We start from the raw sequence: 22,958 nt of genomic DNA, 5'->3' as shown, positions 1-22,958 counted from the left end.
GGAGATTTTACAGGATTAATACAGAAGGGATTATATACAGAGTGGGTAGTGAGAATGAGAAGCTATTCTTGAAAGGTTTGTAAAGCTCGTCTGGTAAAAAGGGGAATAAGAAATTGACTTTTTACATGGAGTAGTATGTAATACTGGCATATGTTGTGAGTGCTAAATGTATGAATGAATTTAAGGTACAGTATAATAAATATGTTACTTGCCTAGAGGCAATATATAGTGAGGCCATAGATAAATCTGTTGACTCCATGGACTAACAGTGTCGACTAAGAACCTTCTTTAGTATGAAATTAATAATGGTTAGCTTGGCACATGTGAAACATATAAATAGCTCCTATATTTTGATCTCTGTAAAGGCAAACTAGCCCCATGAACAAACAAACATACAAATTACAGTCAGGAATATTTAAGACCCAGTCATAGGCCTGATTCATCAACTATATGCCAGTCTCAAGCCCAGATAAAAATGGGGGGAATTGAGATGGTGCTGTACTCTCCCATAAAAGGGACCTCACACAGCTGTTGTACATTATATGCTAAATAAATAAAATCTTTGTAAACTTGTCAGGGAGAGAAAAGAGAATGGTAAAACAACATTGAAAATTGATGTGTATGGAACATAACATGTTTACTGCTCCCATCTCAGTCACAGTTAAGTGAATAGGAGAACACGTGATTAGGGTTGAAAGAAAACAAGTTATGGTAAATCGATATAAAAGTTACAGAAATTATTAAAAAAAAAAAATGAAGAGTTCATCGAGATTACTTCCTAGAACGTTGAGATTGGATGGCATTACAGTTTCACATGTTTCAAGCAAGAGATGAGTGAATTTAAATTTCCTTCAGTGAAGTATCTTGGTCTAATTCCAGATAACTCTGTGTTACTATTACTAGCATAGCTAACAAGCCCAGACTTATCAGATTCTGAGAACTATACTATATCTTAAAGGAATCAAAACAAACAGCATGTCTTTACAAGTTTAATCTATGTAGCACCATCAAACTATTTCAGAAACAACCTTCCTTTCTACCAACCACCGAGGATAAATTCTCTCTTCTGTCTTGGCCTGGTGTTTATCAAGTATCTTATTCCTGCTTGATTTGTCATTTTGGGGAGACATCATTCTACTAAGATTAGAAGTAAGGAACACAGGCTATACGAAGTTATTGGAATCATATAAGTCTGGCCTTGCCACTAACACTAGCCATAGAGTTTTCTGAAATCAAGGCAGATTTAAATTCAATCATTTTTTCCTTGACATGTGAAATTCTACAACACTGTCAGAACAGAATCTCAACTGCTCTAATTGCATGCCTATCTCAAAATTCTGGAAGTAATAATGATCAACTGTTTATAGTTTTTTTTGTTTTTTTTTTGAATAATTTATGCAACCTTTGTATCAAATTACAATAACCAACTACTATTTCCTTTGAAAACTAATAGTATGCTTCCTGTTCACTTAGCTATTACCAAGATGCGAGTACATGCCACATCTATTCTGAATGTCAAATTACTAATCTCTTTTATTCTTTCCATTAAGGTCTCTTTATAACAAGGATAGATTATACTGGAGCAAATAAATCATTATTCACTCCTGTGCGGTGACCGGGAATTAGAATAGTCCCACTGTGAGTTTATATGCATTGTAAAAGGCGATCAAAGGAACACCCACCTGTCTGGGGACATAGCCAAACCATCCTGCCTCCAGGAGTCATAAATATGGAGGCCTGGTCCTCCAGGTTGGGGGGAGAGGAGGGAGGGGAGCTTGGGCTTGGTGCTGACAACTCCATTCTGCAAAAAAACCTTGTTAAGAAATCCAAAGAAACCCACCCACCTGTCTGGGGACATAGCCAAACCATCCTGCCTCCAGGAGTCATAAATATGGAGGCCTGGTCCTCCAGGTTGGGGGGAGAGGAGGGAGGGGAGCTTGGGTTTGGTGCTGACAACTCCATTCTGCAAAAAAACCTTGTTAAGAAATCCAAAGAAGTAAAAGCCAGACTGATTAAAGAACAAAGACCTACTAAACGAATTAAGATATGATTATTGGAACATGGAATGTTTTATCATTGTATAGCCAAAAAGCCTTAATGCTCCTGGATGAACTTAAATCCTACAATAACAATATAGACATCATCTGCTTACAGGAAATAAGATGGAAAGGGGAAGGGTATTATTGAAAAATAAGGACTGTACAATATTTTATAGTTGCCAAAAAATAGGAGTAGGCTTTATTGTTAACAAGAGGGTTAAAAACCTTGTTTTAAACTTCAAAGCAATAAGTGAAAGACTTTGTTGGTTAAGAATAAGAGAAAAATTTTTTTTAACTGTAGTATCATTAATATACGTGAACCTACTGAAGAAAAAGAATTTTTATGATGCTCTGGCTGAGTTATATGATAAATGCTCAAGACATGATAAAAAATCATCATTGGATATGCAAATACACAAATAGGAAAAGAAAATGAATACTATCCTACTATAGGTATGAATGAACTATACAACATAACTAATGATAACGGAGAACGACTTATAAACTTTGCTGCCTCTAGAAATAGTGATAGGATCCACTTTGTTCAAACATAAAGATATACATCTAGCTACCTGAAGCCCACCAGATAAATTATATTTTAACCAGATAGACCATGTCCTAATTGACAAGAGACATGTCTCCAACCTGATGGACATAAGAACATATAGAGGTGCTAACACTGACTCCGATCATTGTTAGCATTATCTCAAATAGGAGCCAGGATTTCTAATGCCAGAATAGTTCAAGGCACTAAAGTACAAAAATTTGACTGTGACAAACTCAAGGCATTTAAAACTGCATCTGAATATGCATATAAACTACATGAATATTTAAAGAATTCTGACTTAAATGAACAGTCAACCATTTAAGATGGTCTTGTCTAGTAACTGGGATTAAGGAGTCAGCACAACAGATATTAGGCATAAAAGAAAATAAAAAGGAAGTAGATAATTATGATGAGGAATGTTAAGTAGTTACAGAAAAAAAAGAATAAATGTTGTATCAGGATGCATCAGAAGAATTTTACAAGAGCTGCTTTCGATGAACCCCGTGAAGCAAGAAAAAAGGTACATAGAAGAAAAAGAGGGATTATGTGAACCATAAGATGAAGAGTTGGAGCATTTAAGAACTAAGAATGAAGTCAAGATGTTTTATGGAGAGATAAATAAAACTAGAAAAGAATTTAAGCCTATACTGACAATATGCAGGAATGAAAATGGTGATATAATAAACAATAAAAAAAATATATTGCTCAGATGGCAGACACATTTAAAAAATATTTTATCTAAAGAAACAAACTTAGATAATAGTAACAATGAATATCACTATTATAACCACAATAGTAAGGGTACAGAGGAACATCTGCCCAACTTGGAGGAAGTACAAGTAGTAGTGTCTAAATTAAAGAATGGTAAAGCTCCCAGATCCGATCATCTGCAGGCAGAACTATTGAAACAAATAGGAAAAGAATGCCTCAAACAAATTCATGAGTTAATGGCTCATATATGGTTGAATGAAATTCTTCTGAAAGACCAGTGTCCTTCAGAAGACACTGCTGTCTTCTGAAATATGACACTACCAGTGTCATATGTCCAATATTAAAAAAATGAGACCCCTTAGAATGTGCTAATTATAGAGGGATTAGCCTTTTAAATACAATATATAAAGTCTTCTCTAATATTTTATATTATAGACCTTATCACATTATTTACGTGATTGGCCACTCACCTTAATCACATTATATATGAATCTTTTAGCGACAATGCTTCTATAATTAGATTAAAACAAACAGTCATCTACCAAAATAGCGTCATCTTTGCTCCCATCCAGGGCATTAGAGATGGTGGCTTTTAAAACAACTCTTGACAATTAATTCTTACAAAATCATCCACCCTGTATAGAACCTCATTCACCACTCCACCCCTGTAAAATCCAAGATTGAGTAGAAGTCATTGCTCTCACTCCCTCTACTGGTTGCTTCCATCTCTATGCATATGATTGGTGCATTATTAACAAATGATCAAGCAACTCAACGACAAAGGCAAGTCAATGATTGTTGAGTTGAAATGCTGATTCTCTTCAACTATCTGAAATTGCCATAACAACATTCATTATCTATTTCTTAAAGTTTTAACTTTTTTTTGTGTATGAGGTATATAAGAAACTCTTTAATTTTTTTTGTTTTTGTTTTATAAAGTAAAATCATGGGTGCGAGATATACGAGAGGGAGAGTTATATTAGAGTAAATACAGTAAGTCTCAGGCTAGTAAGATGCCTAGCATAGTCACCTTTCTAGCCTGAGCCTTGTAAAAATTAAAATACAAGAAAAGACTAGTTCTGCAATCCAAAGAGAATTCCAAGAAGTTTTTTTGCTATATAGCAAGTAGGAGGAAAAAATGACTGCAAACAGATTATCCTTCTGGATGAAGATGGAACTTGGGTGATCAAAGCAGATGACATAGTCGAGCTATTTAATAATCACTTTATTAGAATGGTCCTTATTTGTATATAAGGAGGGATGAAGCATTAGAAGTGAATCAAGAGGATGTATTCCAAATAACAAGTATGTTATATACCAAGTAAGGCAAGGAGACTAGATGAATTTCACCTAGTCTCCTTGCGTAGATCGAACTTCTTTGCTAGCTTACAAATTTTCATTCCGCCTTCAAAATCCTTAATAATGTTGAGTTTTGTTTTCAAAGTCAATTTTTATTTCCTTGCTAGCTGTAGAAGAATCGGACTTGCTTCTTTTGAATGACATTATTATTTTTTATGTGATAAAATTTTTATCAAGAACATAACATTAAACAATTGCAAGGTTTGTAGACTATAAAAATCGTGTATGAATGGAGACCGCGCAAAACAGTTCAGTGCTTGTTCACAGCATGTGCAACACTGCCGAATACGGCCGGCGCCTGAAAGATACGACTAGTGGTGAGGCGTGAAGGGAATACGTACATATAAGAAACCGCGTAACTCCAGATTCGCATAAGTCGGGGTATGACTGTATTATTCATCTATCTCTGTAAATAATAAAAGGATTATCATTTATATAATTTATTTATTTTTATTTGATTCCTACTCATGAAAGGTTGCAAGCCTATAGCACATTAGTACCACATGTGAGTGGGCTAAGTTTCTTTTTTTTTTAATTTTTTTAATTAAATAAAAATACAAAAAAATGATTTTTCTAACTCTGAAGTTATAATCAGATAAAGCTTTCTTCAGACACTCTGACTACTTCCCATGCACTTCTGATTCCTCTTCCATAAAGTTTTTCATGTCAAGGCACTGCTTCAAGTTGCTTTCTAAGTTTATCATAATCATCTGCATTATTATTCCACACGTTCCCTCTTAGTGAAAGTTTTCACATGTATTATCACCTTCTAATTTGAAATCACATGATTACTCTTAACAAATGGAGGTTAAATTACTTCATTTATCAACTGATTTTCAGGCACTTTTACTAGATCCAATTTTTCAGAGTTTACAAATGCAGCGTGCATGAGTCTGAGCACATTTAACAGCTATGAGGTCTGATGTTGTAATTATACTCCACAATTTTTAATCTTTTTTTTTTTACTGATTAGTACTTGCAGTTTCAGGTAGAATGGAAATTGAGATGATGTTTTGGAAAATGCATTTGTTCATGTCCTGACAATACAGTCTATAACATGAAATATTATCTTCATCCTATCTTCAGTGATAGGATGCCTATCTCAGGATTAGATACTGTAAGTTGTGAAAGGATGTTACAATTAGCCTGGTCAATTTTCCACTTATCTATCTGTGGAGAAAAATATGGTTGCTCACAAAGATATACTGAAAAGCATGCTTATTTCCCACATAAATATCCAATCTCCTGGTATCCATCCAGGAGAGCAGATTGGAGAGTACAAGGTAGGTATATGAAGGAATGTGCTGCTTTTGTTATGAAGGAGGGAGGGAGGGAGAGAGAGAGGAGTTATTATAATCAAGTAGCACACTCAATAATCTAATTTCTCTCACTGATGTTCACATTTTTTTTTTATGTCGCTTCCACCCACAAAAGGTTATTTGCAAACCTATAATACACATTTTGTGCCATGGGTGGACTAAGGATTTTTTTTTTTTCCAATTTTTATCAAATTTTTATATATATATAAATAAGTAATTTTATAAACTTGGTTATTTTACTCCTAATCCCAAGTAAACAAACGGTTAATTTTGCGCCTGAACGTAGTTCAAGTCTAAAGGTGGTGCAACACCAGGGCAACTCATTGTAAAGGTGGGTAAAGCTCTGATTGGGATTAGGAGTAAAATAACCAAGTTTATAAAATTACTTGGTAACCCTAATATACATTACCCAAGTTAAAAAAAAAAAAAAAAAAAAAAAAAAAAAAAAACCTTATTTATATCTATATCTCCTCCAGAGATTCTTATTCAAAATAAAAACTTGTATAGGTAAAGTTGATAAAGCTCTATATTACTAAAAACATTGGTATTTAGGGTCTAGCTATTCACTGAGAAGACCTCAAAAAAGGTTGAAACCGGTCTGGGTAGTGACTCCATGCATAATGTATTGCAGTATACATCTCTTAGTGAGATGTGCTTTACATTATGGAAAATACTAAGAATAGTGATCAGAGCTTTACCCACCTTTACAATGAGTTTCCCTGGTGTTGCACCACCTTTAGACTTGAACTACGTTCAGGCGCAAAATTAACTGTTTGCTTACTTGGGATTAGGAGTAAAATAACCAAGTTTATAAAATTACTTGGTAACCCTAATATATACAGGGTGTTCGGGATAAATTTGACATATTTATAATTAATTATATTTTTCCGTAAGTTACATGTATTAACACACACTTCTCTTCCTTTAAAAGTTTGGACCCTTCTTCATTCATATACAAGATGTCAGAAAGGATGGATAGCTGGAACCCACCTGAATCATGGAAGAGAATAACTTGTATCATGATGATTCGTGCCCGCCATCAAAATAAGGATATTACGACTGCTGCCCAATGCTCCCTGAATACAGTAAAAACAATCAGGCATGAACTAGAGACTTGCAATGGTGACTACAAGGATGTAGCAAGAAGAAAGATCCCTAGCAGACGATCTGATTGCGTTCGTACAGCAGAATTCCTCGCAAATCTGCAGGAACAGGTGTTGAAGAACCCTGGCATTGGAATTCGGGCTTTGTTCGTGGAGTTGCTAACTGTAGTCAAGCCCTGGATAACAAGGGTAGCCAATGGTAGGCCGTATGTATGGCAGCAGGATTCGGCCCCTTGCCACACCTCTGGGAAAAGTCAAAAATGGTTGTCTGAAAATTTCTACGACTTCACCAGTCCAAATGTTTGGCCTCCAAACTCCCCAGACCTTAACCCCATGGATTATTTTGTATGGGGCGCAGTTGAAAAAGACACCAATCGCACTTCCAGTAATACAAAAGCCCAGTTAATGGATAAAATTAAAACAGTTTTTGCGGCCCTTCCCAGGGAGACTGTAGCATCAGCTTGTTCGAGGTTCCGAAGCAGAATTGAAGCTGTGATCGATGCTAATGGTGGTTATTTTGAGTAAATCTTGTTGATAGTATTGTAATTAACTCTGCCTGTAATGTTTTTTTGTCAATTCATTAAATTTAATAGATACAAAGAAGATTTTCTTTTTCCTTACGAAACTGTCAAATTTATCCCGAACACCCTGTATATATATATATATATATATATATATATATATATGTATATTTGTATGTTTAATTTATTTTTGACAGTCCAGAAATCTAGCTATAGAAACCAAACATGGAGCTTCTTCAAGTCACTTCAGGCCTTGGGAGAAGGGGTCTCACACCAGACAATGAAATTCATCTCCTACCTAAAGACAATCACAAACATCCATGCCCACAGTGGGATTCAAATTTTGCAGCTGTTAGTTGGAGAGCAGGTAGACTAACCACTTGGCCAAGTATTGTATCTACTGAAGTAATGCATAAGAAAGATGGGAGAGTTGTAACATACTATCAAAATTGGTCGGAGTTAACTCAGAATCTAGTGGAAAATCATTTCTCTCCTAAAATCATTCCCCTAATTGTGGGAACCCTCTAGTCAAAAATTAACGGTGAAAGCATCAGTTAAAGAAAAGCATCCAAACCCCTCTAAAATGTATCTATTCTTTATTCACTCAAATAAAAAGAAAATGCAACAAATGTCAAATGGTATAACAAGCATTTTTCCAGAGGAGGAGATGGACACTAGCCATCTATTCTTATGAGGTTCAAATGACAAACAAACACAAAGAGAAGTGCTCAGTATCTAAGATATTATTATTATTTCATGACAGCTCCAAGGAGTCCAAAGATTCGTTGAGGGAGACCACTAAAAACTCTCCATCTCCACCTTTAATCCACCAACTAAACTAAGCCAAATTACCACTACCATTTTGCAAGAAATAGCCAAAGAAATAAGTGTAAATTAAATGTTTACAATGAAATTGTTCTAGATTTTTCCAAAATAACAGTGTAGAAACTTAAACCTGCCTGTTTCTATCTGCTAGAGACATATGTCAAGTCCAATGAGGACACAGGATTTACATTCAAGTAACAGTAAAATGCCTTGCAGCATTTTACTGTTACTTGGGATGGGTCAGCTTATTGAGTCCTCATCCATGTAAGTCATTATTATTATTACATAGCACCTCCAGTCATAAAACACATTTCAGCATGTCTAACTTAACACCACTCCTAAGCCATAGTCTTTTAGTAGTGGAATTACTTATTATAGTATGTTTTCTCACACACACATATACAATATGACATATACTGTAATAAAGAATTGAGTTGTTGCTTTGGTTCATAGACTGGGGAACTAACTCCAACAGTCACAAACGGTATTCTGGGAGATACAGTGAAGAAAAGCCATGGGCTACAACTGCAATTGGTGACCAATATCTTCAATTATCTGCTTGTCAAAACAGGATGGCTACTCACGTCAGCTACAGAAATATTGGTATCAATTTCCACTATGCACAGAAGGCTTTGTGAAGGGGTCTGTATGTGACTAAGGTGACTGATAGTCTGTATACTCCTATCTCCACACCACAGGAGAGAATATTGGGATTATTATTATTATTTTTCTTTCTGTGTGTGTGTGTGGGGGGGGGTATCTAGTGGTTTTCTGATTATGTTAAACTGGAGTGGAAACAGCTGAAAATAAGTCATACAGAAAGCTTGTAGAGTTGTCTGGCAGTGCAGACAAAAGATGAAGGCTGCTATTTCAGTGTGGCCAAATGCATACATTTTGCCAGAAAGTTTGCACTTTGAAATAAAAAGATTATATGCTGTATATTCATTGATGACATTGTACAGCAAAATTAATAGCGTAAAAATTTGGGGATTATAACAGACAGAGATTTGAAGTTCAAAGAATATATTGCAAAAGTGGTAAAATGGCAAAGGATCACATGAATGTTGAAAAACACAGTGACAAGTAGAAATAAGGCAGTACTGTTCTGCTTTCTTTACAGGACTTTCATATGACCACATATGGACTACGATGCTCAAATCTGGTCAGGAGGCAGCCAGATAGCTGCTCTTGCTACCATCTGGCTACCTCTGTCTGACCTTTTGGCTGGTCCTCTAGTCTTACTAGTAGAACCATGAATGCTGCAACTTAGAGTGAGGTCCCAGCTCCATTCATCTGTTTGCACCTGCATACACATGAATGTAGAGGTCAAGACAATAATGCTCATCCTCATCAAGCAAGCTCATGGACCAACATCTTCAAGAAGATACTATTGTATGTATGGATTGGTCAGCTCTCCTGATCTTAATCCTATGGAGCATGTCCGGGATGCTCTCGACATTTTTCTTTTACATCCGCTACCTGCCATAGTTTATCATCAAGACCTTGAGGGACTTAGGAGAGCTTTGTAGGAGAAATGGTTATTATTACCAACTGAGCTCTGGGACACCATTATAAACAGCATGAAACATCATTGAGAGCTGTATTGGTGTGAGAGGTGACCACATTCTTTGACCATTGTCTTCATGTACCCATTTGTTACTGAATTAAACTATTATTATTATACAAGTATCTTTCATGGAGTCAGAAGACTTATCCTAATAGATCCATTTATTCACACACTAACCATCATTCACACAATACCTATCACGCTTCCCTTTAAACTTTCACTGATGAAGCACCCACAACCACCTCTGGCAACCCATTCACCACCCTCCAAGCAAAAAACCTAGTCCTAACACCCTTGCTAACCACACACTCACACAACCTCTAATGGTGACCCCTTGTTCTTTCCCTTCATGCTATTGTATTGTATTATACAGGGTGTCCCAAAATTCACGCAAGATTTAAATTTATCGCCATTTGTGCGGTAAAGTGTTGCCAACGAGAAAAAAAAGACAGCGTGACAGCTGACAGTTCAAGGTTATTAAAAATGGAGCGCTACACGAAAGAACAACGCATTTTCATTGTTGAGCAATATTTTAAAAATAACGAAGGGTTGGCAGCTACAGTTCGCAATTTTCGTACAAAATATGGTCGGAATAATGATTTAACTTCATCAACTGTGAAAAGATTAATTAAAAAATTCAAGGAAACTGGATCAATTAGTGATCTTATACACTCTGGCCGTCCTTCAACAAGTCGTTCAACAGAAAACATCGAAGCAGTTCGTGAGAGTGTTGCTGAGAGTCCAGGAACATCAATTCGGCACCATGGTCTTGAATTTGGCATTTCGAGAAGCTCTCTACAGCGTATTCTCACGAACGATTTGCATCTTTATGCTTACAAAGTTCAATTGACTCAAGAACTGAAGCCTACTGACCACACGCACCGAAGACAGTTCGTTGAATGGATTATTGAACAGCAACAAGTGGATGCTTATTTTTCGAACAAAATCATCTTCAGCGATGAGGCTCATTTTCATCTTGATGGCTTCGTTAATCGACAAAATTGTCGCATTTGGGGTTCAGAAAATCCACGAGTGATTGTTGAGAAACAAATGCATCCACAACGTGTCACTGTTTGGTGCGGATTTTGGGCTGGAGACATCATAGGTCCATTCTTCTTCGAAAATGCGGCTGATAAGGCAATAACAGTTAATGGTGCTCGCTATCGCGAGATGATAATCCAGTTTTTTTGTGCCTAAATTGCAAGATATGGACGACATGTGGTTTCAACAAGACGGGGCTACATGCCATACAGCCCGAGAAACAATTCAATTACTGTATGAATCATTTCCTGGTCGTGTAATTTCCTGTTTTGGTGATCAGAATTGGCCGCCCAGACCATGTGACTTAACGTCGTTGGACTTTTTTCTTTGGGGTTTTTTGAAGTCCAAGGTTTATGGCAACAAGCCCATGACCACCCACGCCTTGAAAGAGGAATTGAGCGCTGTATCAACGAAATTCAGCCACATTTATGCAAAACGGTCATGGAAAATTTCGACAAAACAGTACGTATATGCCAGCAAAACCGTGGACACCATTTACCCGATATGCTATTCCATGCATAACCCTATACTGTATACTTTATGAATCAATAAGAAATTACAATTTTTAATTAAAAACCTGTGTTTGCTATCAAAATTACTTCTTGCGTGAATTTTGGGACACCCTGTATATATATATATATATATATATATATATATATATAAAAGTCTTCAGTGTCAATCCTATAAAACAAGGGTTCCCAACCTTTTTCTTTCCTAGAGCACATTCTAAAATACTGGTAGGGCAATGGGCACCATCTATTTTTTCAAGCAAATTTTTTGAATTCGTTTGTTAAATGAATACATACGAAGTTCACATTATAATCAAATGTTTTATTACTTAAAAGTTTACATTATATAAAAATTTAAATATATATATGTAAGTTAGTGTGATCTTTGGCATTCCATTTCATTGGCCAGTGCTTCATAATTAGGAGAATATGATGATATTCCAGTTCTTAAACTGGAATGAACAACTTCGAATACACGTCTACTTTACATTGTATGTTTAATACTCGTCATGTGTCATTAATGCATGAGTCATATAGCATGCCATGAATTGTTGCGTCAACCAATTTGTGTGTGCCTTCAAACTTAAATCTCTGTCTATTATAATTCCCAAATTTTTACGCTCTTAATTTTGCTGTACAATGTCATCAATCTTTTTATTTCAAAGTGCATATAATCTTTTTATTTCAAAGTGCAAACTTTCTGGCAAAATGTATGCATTTTGCCACACTGAAATGGCAGCCTTCATCTTTTGTCTTCATCTTTTACAAGCTTTCTGTATGACTTATTTTTAGCTGTTTCCACTCCAGTTTAACATAATCAGAAAACCACTAGATACCCCCCCCCCACCATTGTTCAAACTATACGGCACATGGTTGAACAATGGCGGGCACACACAAATTGGTCGATGGGCGCCATGGTGCCCACGAGCATAGGGTTGGGAACCCCTGCTATAAAACCTCTTAATAACTTAACTTCTTCTATCATGTCTAATCTTTTTCGTCTATCAGCTAATTTTGAAGCTACAGACCGTCAATTTTTTCCTCATAAGGAGCATTCCACAGACCCATCATAATATCCTTGTCACCTGTCTCTGGATTCTCTCCACAACTTCATCACTACAGAATCTGGGAGTCCAGATGTGGCCTTATTGTTGTTGAAGAACACACTAACAATCATGGATAGAGTTGTTCCCCTGCCTTAAAAAGGGAAACAACTCTATCCATGATTGTTAGTGTGTTCTTCAACAACCATGTAATCTGTTTTGGGTACCTTCAACAATATCGTTACCTTCATAATTTATTTATAATTTTTGTAGGTTGTTTCTTTCACATCTCATACCATACTTCTTTTCACCAAATTACATAAAAATTAATCATACAGTGTGTTTGAGTTATTGTGATTTTTTCTTTTTGTTCCTTAATTTATAGAAGCTAGTGTATTTTATGGGCTGTATCGCATGTCTTTTTTTTTATGGAATATTTTTTTTTAAATTATGGAATTTTGATCTGATAATTTAATGGGATCTTGCAGCAGATATGAAAGGGAAGGAAATGGTACTGCTGCTGCTACTGGTGGGAAAAAGTTTCTCAGCAGCAGCAGGATAAGGAATGTGCTCACTTATCATTTATAGAAGAAAGAAAGTCAGGATACAGTTACATCAGGCTGATCTTCTTCTCTCTTCCATCATCTATATGGATGATGATGAGGCCGAATGAACTCTTTCCACTTCTGTCTGTCCCGGGAGAGTCCGAACAATTTTGTCCAGTTTGGCATCGCTTGTTATGATTTGGTTTTCAGGTCCTCTTTTATTTTGTCTATCCATTTAATTCTGGGCCATCCTTTGGATCTTTTACCTTCCATCGTTGTATTCAGGGCTTTAGATGGTAGTCTTTCTGTCCCCATTCTGGTGGCCAAACCATCGCAGTCTTCTTTCTTGGATTTTGTCTATTATTGTTATTTCTTGTTTTAGTAGTTTCCTTATGTCTTTGTTTCTTAGTCGATCCAGCAGAGATACTCCAAGTAATCTTCTTAGCCAACCCATTTCAGTAACTAATAATTTTTTCTCTTCAGCCTTTTTGAGATTCCAGCATTCACTTCCATTGAGGAGTATTGGGAGGACCATTGTTTCATAGATTCTTACTTTTGTTACTTGTTTGATGTCTCTTGAGTTCCATATTTTATTAAGTCGTCCAAAAGTTTGGAATGCTTGACTGATTCATCTGTTTATATCTTTTATAATTTCAACATTGTACTCAATAACTCCTCCAAGGTAGGTGAAGTTTACTACCTGCTCTAGATTCTTACTATCAATTTCAATTTTCAGATTGGTGCTTCTTTTTCCTATTTGCATAATTTTTGTTTTGTCTATATTTAATCTAGATTTTATACACTCCTCCTTTATTTTATCAGAAATTCGCTGTAGATTTTCTTCTGTGCTTGCAAGTAATGCAATGTCATCTGCAAATTTTAAATTTGTCACATATTCCCCATATATTTTGATTCTGGAGTCTTCATTGTTTAAGGCCTTATTGGTTGCTTCTTCCAGTGCAAGATTGAATAGGTCTGGTGACAGATTGCATCCCTGTCTTACTCTGCTCTCTGTGTGGAACCAGTTGGTTAAGGTGTCCTCCATTCGTACTGCACTTTTAGATTTCTCATACAGATTCTTTATTATTCTTATGGTTTTGTTGGGAATTCTGAATTCTTCCATAGTTTTCCATAGTTCTCTTCTATGGATTGAATCAAATGCCAGACGAAAGTCTATGAAATTTATGTAGCAACTTTGGTTGTAATCTAGTGTCTTTTCTATTAGCTGTCTTAAAGTGAACAGTTAATCAACTGTGCTTCGCCCTGGTCTGAAACCAGCTTGTTCTTCTCCTAGTGCCAGTTCTATATATATGGCTTAATTTGTTTTTGGAGTACTTTTGTAAAAACCTTACTTGGAATACTGAGGAGGCTAATGCCTCTGTAATTATTGCATTCTGTTTTATCTCCTTTTTTGTATATAGGGGTTATGACTGATTTGGTCCAATCAGTAGGCACTGCTTCATTTTTGTAGATCCTTTCAAATAATGTTTTTAATGGTTCCAAAAGTTGTTCCTTTCTGCTTTTAAGAATTCTGCATGTATTTGATCAATGCCAGGTGCTTTCCTAGTTTTGAGTTTTTCTATGCTATGTGCTATTATTTCTTTGGTAAAGATATTTGTTTCCTCTTCCATTTCAGTGGCTGGAATCGTAATATCCTGGGAGCTGTTTTTATTATATAAATCTTTGAAGTATTTTTCCCATCTGGCCATTCTTTTTTTTTACTTTCAATTAGTTGTCCCTTTTTGATTATTATAATTTTTGTTGTCTGTCTTACTAATTTAGTCTATTTGTTTATATAATCCATGAAGCTTATTTTCTTTTGATAGCTTTTCTGCCATTTTGCATTTTTCTTCTAACCAGTTATTCTTGTCTCTTTTAACTAGTTTTCTAATTTCTCTGGTTAATCTATTATATTCATTTCTGTTATAGTTCTGTTTTAGTTTTATGCTTTTCCTTTGATTGCTTAACCTTTTTACTTCATTCGAGATCCAATCCTTTTTACTTTCTCTTTCTGTGTAACCTGTTGTTTTTTCTGCCGAATTTAATATTATTTCTTTTAATTTGTACCAATGTTCTTTGATGTTTATATTCTGTTTTGGTAGTTCCTTCAGGTTTTTATCTAGTTCTAGTTGATATTTTCTTAGAATATTGTTGTCTTGTAGTTTTTTTACATTCAGCCTCCTTTTGACTCTAAAAGTGCTTCCAGATTTTAACCTTATTCTTAGGTTTGCTAATACTAGCTTATGGTCTGATCCACAATCTGCAGAGAAGGATCTGCAGTTTAGGATACTTGATTTCCATCTTTGGTTTACAATAATATAGTCTATTATATTCTTGGTTCGTCTGTCTGGTGATATCCATGTCCATTTTCTTTAGGGTTTTGGATGTTTAAAGAGAGTGTTGGTTATTGTTAGTCTATTATTTGAGCAGAAGTTTAGCAGTCTTTGCCACATTCATTGCTTTCTCCATACCCCAACTTTCCGATTACTCTTGGCCAGGTATCCCAGTCTTAGCCTACTTTTGCGTTTAAGTCCCCCATTACAATTAGGAGATCATGACTTGATGTCTGCTGTACTGCTTTTTGCAAATCTATATAGAACTCCTCAATGTCTTCTTCTGATGATGTCGAAGTTGGTGAGTATACTTGAATGATAGTTAGATCTGATTGATGTTTTAAATCTTGCTTTAATTATCCGAGGTGAGATAGGATTGTAGGACAACAGAGAGTTTTGAGCCTTTGGGTTTAAATATAAGTGCTGCTACTCCTTGGTGTTTGTTGTCCTCCCTGCCTGAAATTAAGATTTTGTACTGTCCATGGCAGAATTCTCCTTTTCCAGTCCATCTGGTTTTGCAAAGTCCAATCACTTCCCATTGGTAGTTGTCTAATTCATGCAGTAGTATTTCCAATGCTCCTTCCTGGTGAAGAGTTCTTACATTCCATGTTCCTATGCTTGTTATGTTTTTCCTGTCTATTAGGTGATGTTTTGTTCCAATAGCATGTTGAAAGTTTGTTTTTCACTTGGTTAGACTATTATAAATTTCGCCTTCACTATCTTGGTTCCCTAATAGTGGGCATGACTCTTGTTTGACCGGGCGACAGTCAAGCTGGCATGTATCTTTAGGTTGGTTAGAGTTCATTCGGTTTCAATGGTTAAGTTTTCGTCAAGTGTCAACCACCACTCCTTGATCTGAATTCAGCCACTTTTTTTTAGTAGATAGTGGAAACTACAGTATGAGAGGAAAGAGTCATCCCCTCACCCTCGAGTTGCTCTAATAGCATGGGGGGGGGGAGGAGTAAGAAGTAAGAGAGAGTAGAGGGAAAGAAGAGCAGAAGACCAGTCTCCAGATATGATATACCAAGTGTATATTGTATGAAGTAAGATCAGGTCTAGCTTGGGTATCTCAGGTTTGCTATGCCTGTACTCACTAATGTGAGTCCCTGAGAACTACTCAGGCTAATACTATTATTATGAAATCCCAACTTTACTCACCAAGATTTTTAATGGATCTCAAGAAATTCAAGGCTACTCAGAAAAGATCGAATTATACAGCACTGTATCATGATAGTTATAAGAGTTAGTTATAATCTGATGAATTTGTCTAACAGGAAACATATTTACCATTATTTTTTTACTCTTAAAATAGAAAATATATGAAATGACTGGCAACAACAGGTTAAAAGTCAACCATTTGTTTAGTTCACAGCATCTCTATAGAACTAGTTCCCACTGATAAAACCTCAATGAAGGTTAAAAATGATCTAGATAGTGACCTTTCTAATAATGTATGGCTATATAGCAGTGGCGGCTTGCCCATAAGGGCTGCAAAGCTGCATTAAATGCAACTCCAGCATTGAGTATACTAGCGAGTAGTAGTGGCTAGTATACTCAATACTGGAGCTGCATTCAATGCAGCACTTATGGACAGGCCACCACTGCTGTATAGGCATCTATCCTGCCCTATTTTCCCATAATGCACAGTATTATGGGATAACAGAGCAATTAGATGTGAGGCTAATTGCCTCTGTAAACAAGCAATCTAGTCATGAAGATATCTCATGTGCAAACTTTGTTTGCTGATGTTATGTAAGAATAAAAAAAGAATATATATAGAGAGCTCTCAATTATCTGACCTCAAATGAATTAACTTTCAATTGACTGGAGTTAGTGTGTCAATTGACTTCTAATGCAGCATCATGTAATTTTACCTTCAGTTATTCTACCCTTTCAATTATTATTATTTCTTGACCTCCATGGAGCTACAAGATTCATTGTGGGGGTCAACACTAGTCAATATAAAGTCTATCATACCACTCCTTAAAATCATCCGGTCTGCATATTCACCACCCTCTCAAGCAATGTATTCCATGCTCCTACCACTCTCCATGCAAAAAACTTACTTCTTACCCTTTTACTCACCACCATCTTTAGCAACTTCCAGGGATGTCCCCCTTGTCCTTGCTCCTTTCCCTGGTTCTTTCTTTCCCCTCATCCATATGAAAAATTATCTGACTAGCAAACTGATCTCTGCTGTGGTTGGATAAATGAAAGAATACTGTAATTTCTTGTTAAGTATAATTTATGGTTAATATGAATCTGTTGACCTCATGGAGGTTTGTTATTACTAAAAATAATATTTAATTTGCTTATTCATAAAGAATGCTATTAGTATTTGTTTACCTGCTTATTATTATCATTATGGCCTTTTCATCATGATTTTCACTGCATTTATTACAGCAGTTATTCAATTTGGTTAATACATTTTCAATATAAAGTATATACTTAACAAATATCACCTGAATAGAATAAAGAACTAATTTAAATGTCCCTCATCATAAATACTAAATAAATGTTAATAATAATTATTATTATCATGGGAGACTCCGAGGAGTCCTTAGACTCATCGAGGAAGGCCCTAAACATCATGTCCATCACAACTATTCGACATTCACACAGTATCTATCATACCTTGCCTTGAACTCATTCACTGTCATAACAGACTCTGGCAGCTTATTTCACTCATTCACCACTCTAAAAGTAAAAAACCCAGCTCTAACACCCTTACTAACCACACTCTTGCCCAGCTTCCATGGATGTCCCCTAGTCCTCCCACCATCTTGAATCCTATAGAAACCCTTCAGCAATTTGAATGTCTCAATCATATCACCCCTTTACTGCCTATCAACCAATTTCTGCAACCCACAAATCTTCAACCTGTTTTCCTAAGGTTCATTTCATAGACCTGTTATCATCTTGGTCACTCACCTCTGGATCCTCTCAACCTCCTCCCCATCAAGAAGAAACCTAGGTGACCAGATCTGGGCACAGTAATCAAGATGGGGTCTTATCAAGGCTCGATACAGAGGAACAATAACTTGCTTATCTCTGCTTGTCAAAGTATTCTTCAGCATCCAAGTGATTTGATGAGCTGATTTAGCCTTTTGCGATGTGCCACCTAAACTTCAACTCCCTATCCACCAACACTCCCAAGTGGCCTCATCAATCTCCTGGAGTACAGTTCCACCAGTGTGATATACTGCTGCTAATCTTTTCACCCCAAAATGCATAACCTTACATTTTGCCACATTAAATTGACATCCATTCTCCTTAGCTCAGACCTCCAATCTATCCAAATCATCCTGCAAAATTTTGGGGAGATATATAAATATATATCTCCCCAATAAATATCTATAAATATAAATATATATATAAATATATAATAAGAGAATATTGTATTGAAATATTGTAATATAGTTGAAATTTGGCTGTAGAGAATGTACTGAAACTCACAGAAAAAATCTTAACACTCAAAACAGTCCAAAATTGGTGAAACTGGTACAAATCATTAGATCAATTTAAATTATTTTAAAGTGACTAATTCATTAGCATTTGATATGCAAGAAACAGAAGTGCTCCTGATTTCAGCCCTAATAAGTATTTCAAAATAGTTTTTCAAAGGGAGCACACTTGCAAACCTATTCTTCAAAGTACCAGTGGCATGACTATAAACAATAAATTAACCAACAACCATAATAATTAACTTTAATGAAATGAAAGTACAGACATATTTCTTTGAACTGAATGGTAGAATTTTGAAGAGGTATCATCTCATTTCCACATATTTTCCTATCAATCAACAAAATTTCTCATCTGCTGCCATCTACAAAAGACAAACTGTCACTTCTATCATTAGCTGGCAAATATCTTGTGAATGTAATCTAACATACTTTGGGCAGACAGACTTTCTGTGGAAAAAAGAATTAATGAACATCAATATTATATCGAATACATGAAACCTCAAAAGTCTGGTCTGGCACAACATAGTATTGACACTAAACACAGTATCAAGTGGGATGAAGCTTGTCTTCTTCATAAAAGCAGGTTTAAATATGAACACCTTTTCAAAGAAAGTTTCAAAGTCCTTTTACATCTCAAAAGTTTGGGGGATTCTTATTTTATGTAACCATCAAAAATAGTTTTTAATAATATTATTTATTAATATTAATTTCTAGCAGCGTCCATGCAGTTACCTGAGTGGCTATGTACTTTTCAACCATATGCCTGAGAAAGGAGTGTCCTGGGTTCAATTCCAGCCGACGACGTGAGGAGCTTAAGGATCTTTCTCAGACATAGCCAAGTTAGCTGGTCTTGGGCGTGGACAGCATGGTTTTTCTCCCCGGTTTATCTGGGCTTTTTCCTCCCGCAAGCAGGCAAACCAGCCTTGAGAACTCAATGCTTCTAAGACATAGAATACACTGGGTAGCATAGAGCTAGCCACTCTATCCTCGGAACCGGTACGACTTAGAAGGGCTAAGGATAGCCCAGTAACAGGCCACTAGGCCTAATACGTGAAGGGAAGAAGAAGAATTTCTAGCATGCAACAACAGTTCTATGTACCTTGTATTCCCATTTCTTTGATTTGCTTGTTTCTATGCACTGATGATGTACTGTTATTTTCAGTACAAAATAAATATCTGTACTTTCATTTCATTAAAGTTAATTACTGTTTTTATCATGTAATTTATTGTTTGCAAACCTGTAGAAAATTCTTTAGATAAAAGTGTCCAATTTACAAGCTGATAAAGAATAAGTGACAATCACATCTGCAATGCTCAGTATACATCGGTCAGATATTTAGCAATCATTACATCTGGAGAAAAAGTAAGAGGATTTATATCACTGTGAATAATATTAGACTTAGAGACAGTTGAAGATACATAACGGAATGTATAAGATGTACAAAGGACCACAAGTCAAAAATATTTATAAGCTCTATAAAATATAAAGCTTATTATTGACGTTCATTTTCCATCAACTTTTCATCTCAAAGTGATTATACTTCATTACTCTCCAATGGGATAAAAATCAGTAACATCACATTCTGCAAAATGTTCTAAATTTAAAAGAAAGTAGATAATCTCATTACCAAATATTTCTGTAGTCTTGAGTCTAGAACGAAATATTTGCTAAAATATAAATTAGAATTGGTGTATTTCCATGAAAGAGCATTAGTAAAAGTGTACAGATTTAGCTTTAAGACTCGATAGTTAAAGAAATGGATGCAAGAAATTATCAAAAAGATATAATTCAGGCACTTTCAAACAAAATTTGAACAGGCTTCAATACAAATAACAGAGCAGCATTTCTCACTAGGAGGATGTAAAATATCTGTGCTAGAAAACAATTTAATTCATATTATGCAAACAATGAGACCCTCTTTATATTTTAAGCTAACTATATCCTAATGAAGTTCAGTGCTTATTGAAAGCATAATAGATGCTTCAATATTGAACTTTATTTGAAGAAACAGTGAAGAGGAAAGTAGAAATCAGAAGCAACGCAATTATAAGTTTATCTTCCTAAGTAACTACAAATAGTGAAAAAGATCTAAAGACTTGAAAAGTTATACAGATCAGCTGTACTTTTTTAAATGGTTACTCTTTTTTTAAAACTACTTAGTTGAAACCATCTTAAAATTATGAAGTGTCCTGTACTTCTTTTTTGTGAGACACATGGGAATGACATTATCTAAAATTTCGGGCAATTACTACTTTCTGCATCTATGAAAATTGCAATGATTCGCCATTATCTAATATAGGATAGTCTGATTTGGCTGGATAAGAATCATTTATCATTCAACCCTTGGGTTTCATTCAAAGGGTGACAATATACAGTATGATTTAACTAGAGAAACCAATAACCAAACCAATATACTTCGAATCCCCTCAATTGGGAAGGGGAGCGTCCAACAGCTCCAATGAAAGCTCTAGTAAGACCGAACAAAAGTTTTCAGCTAATTCTAAAAAATTTGTTGTTAGGATGAGACCCAAACCTCGTAGTTACACTACTGGTTAATAACAGTGAAATCCTATACAGCCAAATCAAATTATACCTATCTATATCTATAATACGGCTCGTGAAGTAGTTTGTTGCCATAAACAGGGTAACATAATGGTCCATATTAAAAAGTAGTTAAGTAATAAAACTTTCCTTTCCGGAGGATAATAACAACAAATGTGGAGACAGACAGACAGAAAGACTCCACCTGCTGTTTACTTACTAAAGTACAGAGCTGGTATTCGAATTTTACTAAAATGACGAATGTTCGTAACAGCAGATATTAGTGATAACTCGGTTAAAAAGAGTTCCGTTACTTCCTCATCCATTTGCAAACACACATTTCAGCATTGCATGTTTCATACTACAGACATGTCAGGAGTCATCAAGACTAAACATAAAGTCAATAGCTACTAATGACCACTTTCTCTCTAAACAATCATGACAGTGAAATGCTAGATTTTATTAACGGATATGGAATTCCACGCTTAGCTTTTAAAGCATCTGTGGAACTGCATTATACTGTAATATATGCCGCAAACATGGATTTCACATGCTTTCGAAAATGTGTTCGCATTAATTAAAATGTAAAATTATTTTAAGCGAATGCAGTTATTAATTATCAAATTCAGGATTTAAAAATACTAAACTAAATGTAAAAATAATATGGAAAAAAGGGGAAAAAAAAGTGCCTCAGCAAGGCAGTCTCATCTCTGCAGCTCCCTCGAACTAAACCGAGTGTGCTCTTGAATGTTATTCGCATCATTAGCACCGCTACTATCCACTATACCAGCGGATCAACAATTTCGCGCTTCCTTACTCATCTTGATAAAAGCATATAATTTCAACACGCAAATATGTAATTATATGTATTTTTAATTACCAGCATTTAAGAAAAAAACATGTATATAAGTATTGTTAATTATCAATATGCATAAATAAAAAAATAAAGGAGGTTAAAAAAATTAGGTAAGTTTTAGCAGATTTCTGCATGCGAAACAAGCAAAAAAAAAAGTCTCAGTAGGACAGTCTCAGGTTGTAAACTCTCTCACTCAAAGCGAGTGCGCTCTAAAACGTTATATCACATCATCAGCACCTCTATTCACTGTACTACAAACAGATGCATACTCATCTTCAACCATAATCATAAAATCATACATAAAATTTTTAATACAAATAAATGAAATAATTGTAAGAAAGTATATAATTATATACTTTATATATATTTATATATTTATATGACGGCTGAACTGGATAAGGGAAATAGGTTTACAGTGATTCTGCTGGACCTTGCTAAGGCCTTTGATAGGATACCACATGGAATTCTATTCAGTAAACTGCAGTATGTAATGGGATGGATATAGGGTTGGTGAGTTGGATAGGAGGGTGGTTGATGGAGAGATATCAGAGAGTAGTTTATTCACGAGTAGAGTCCAAGAGATGGCCTGTGACTAGTGGTGTACCGCAGGGTTATGTTCTTGGACCGCTACTGT

At 35.5% G+C, this 22,958-nt stretch overlaps 1 protein-coding gene across 5 annotated transcripts in view; it reads right to left on the bottom strand.

Moving 5' to 3' along the window:
* Nucleotides 1–22,220, bottom strand: part of Aptx (aprataxin) — a 77,202-nt gene extending 54,982 nt beyond the window's left edge. Inside the window, exons 1-2 of one of the 5 annotated variants that reach the window (XM_090411544.1) lie at nt 21,689–22,133; nt 17,536–17,658 (exon numbers count right to left, since the gene is read on the bottom strand). The gene's annotated coding sequence lies outside the window, so the exon portion shown is untranslated. Of the gene's footprint in view, nt 1–17,535; nt 17,659–21,688; nt 22,136–22,157 lie in introns of those variants that run through there. The other 4 variants (XM_090411543.1, XM_090411545.1, XM_090411546.1 and 1 more) reach the window with 4 other exon arrangements.
* Between the last annotated feature and the right edge of the window lie 738 nt (nt 22,221–22,958).

The sequence above is a fragment of the Typopeltis vanoorti genome, chromosome 21 (assembly GCF_054136105.1).
Source record: "Typopeltis vanoorti isolate ZY-2024b chromosome 21, IOZ_Tvanoo_1.0, whole genome shotgun sequence".
NCBI lineage: Eukaryota > Metazoa > Arthropoda > Arachnida > Uropygi > Thelyphonidae > Typopeltis > Typopeltis vanoorti.
This window is presented reverse-complemented; position numbering and strand designations above follow the sequence as displayed.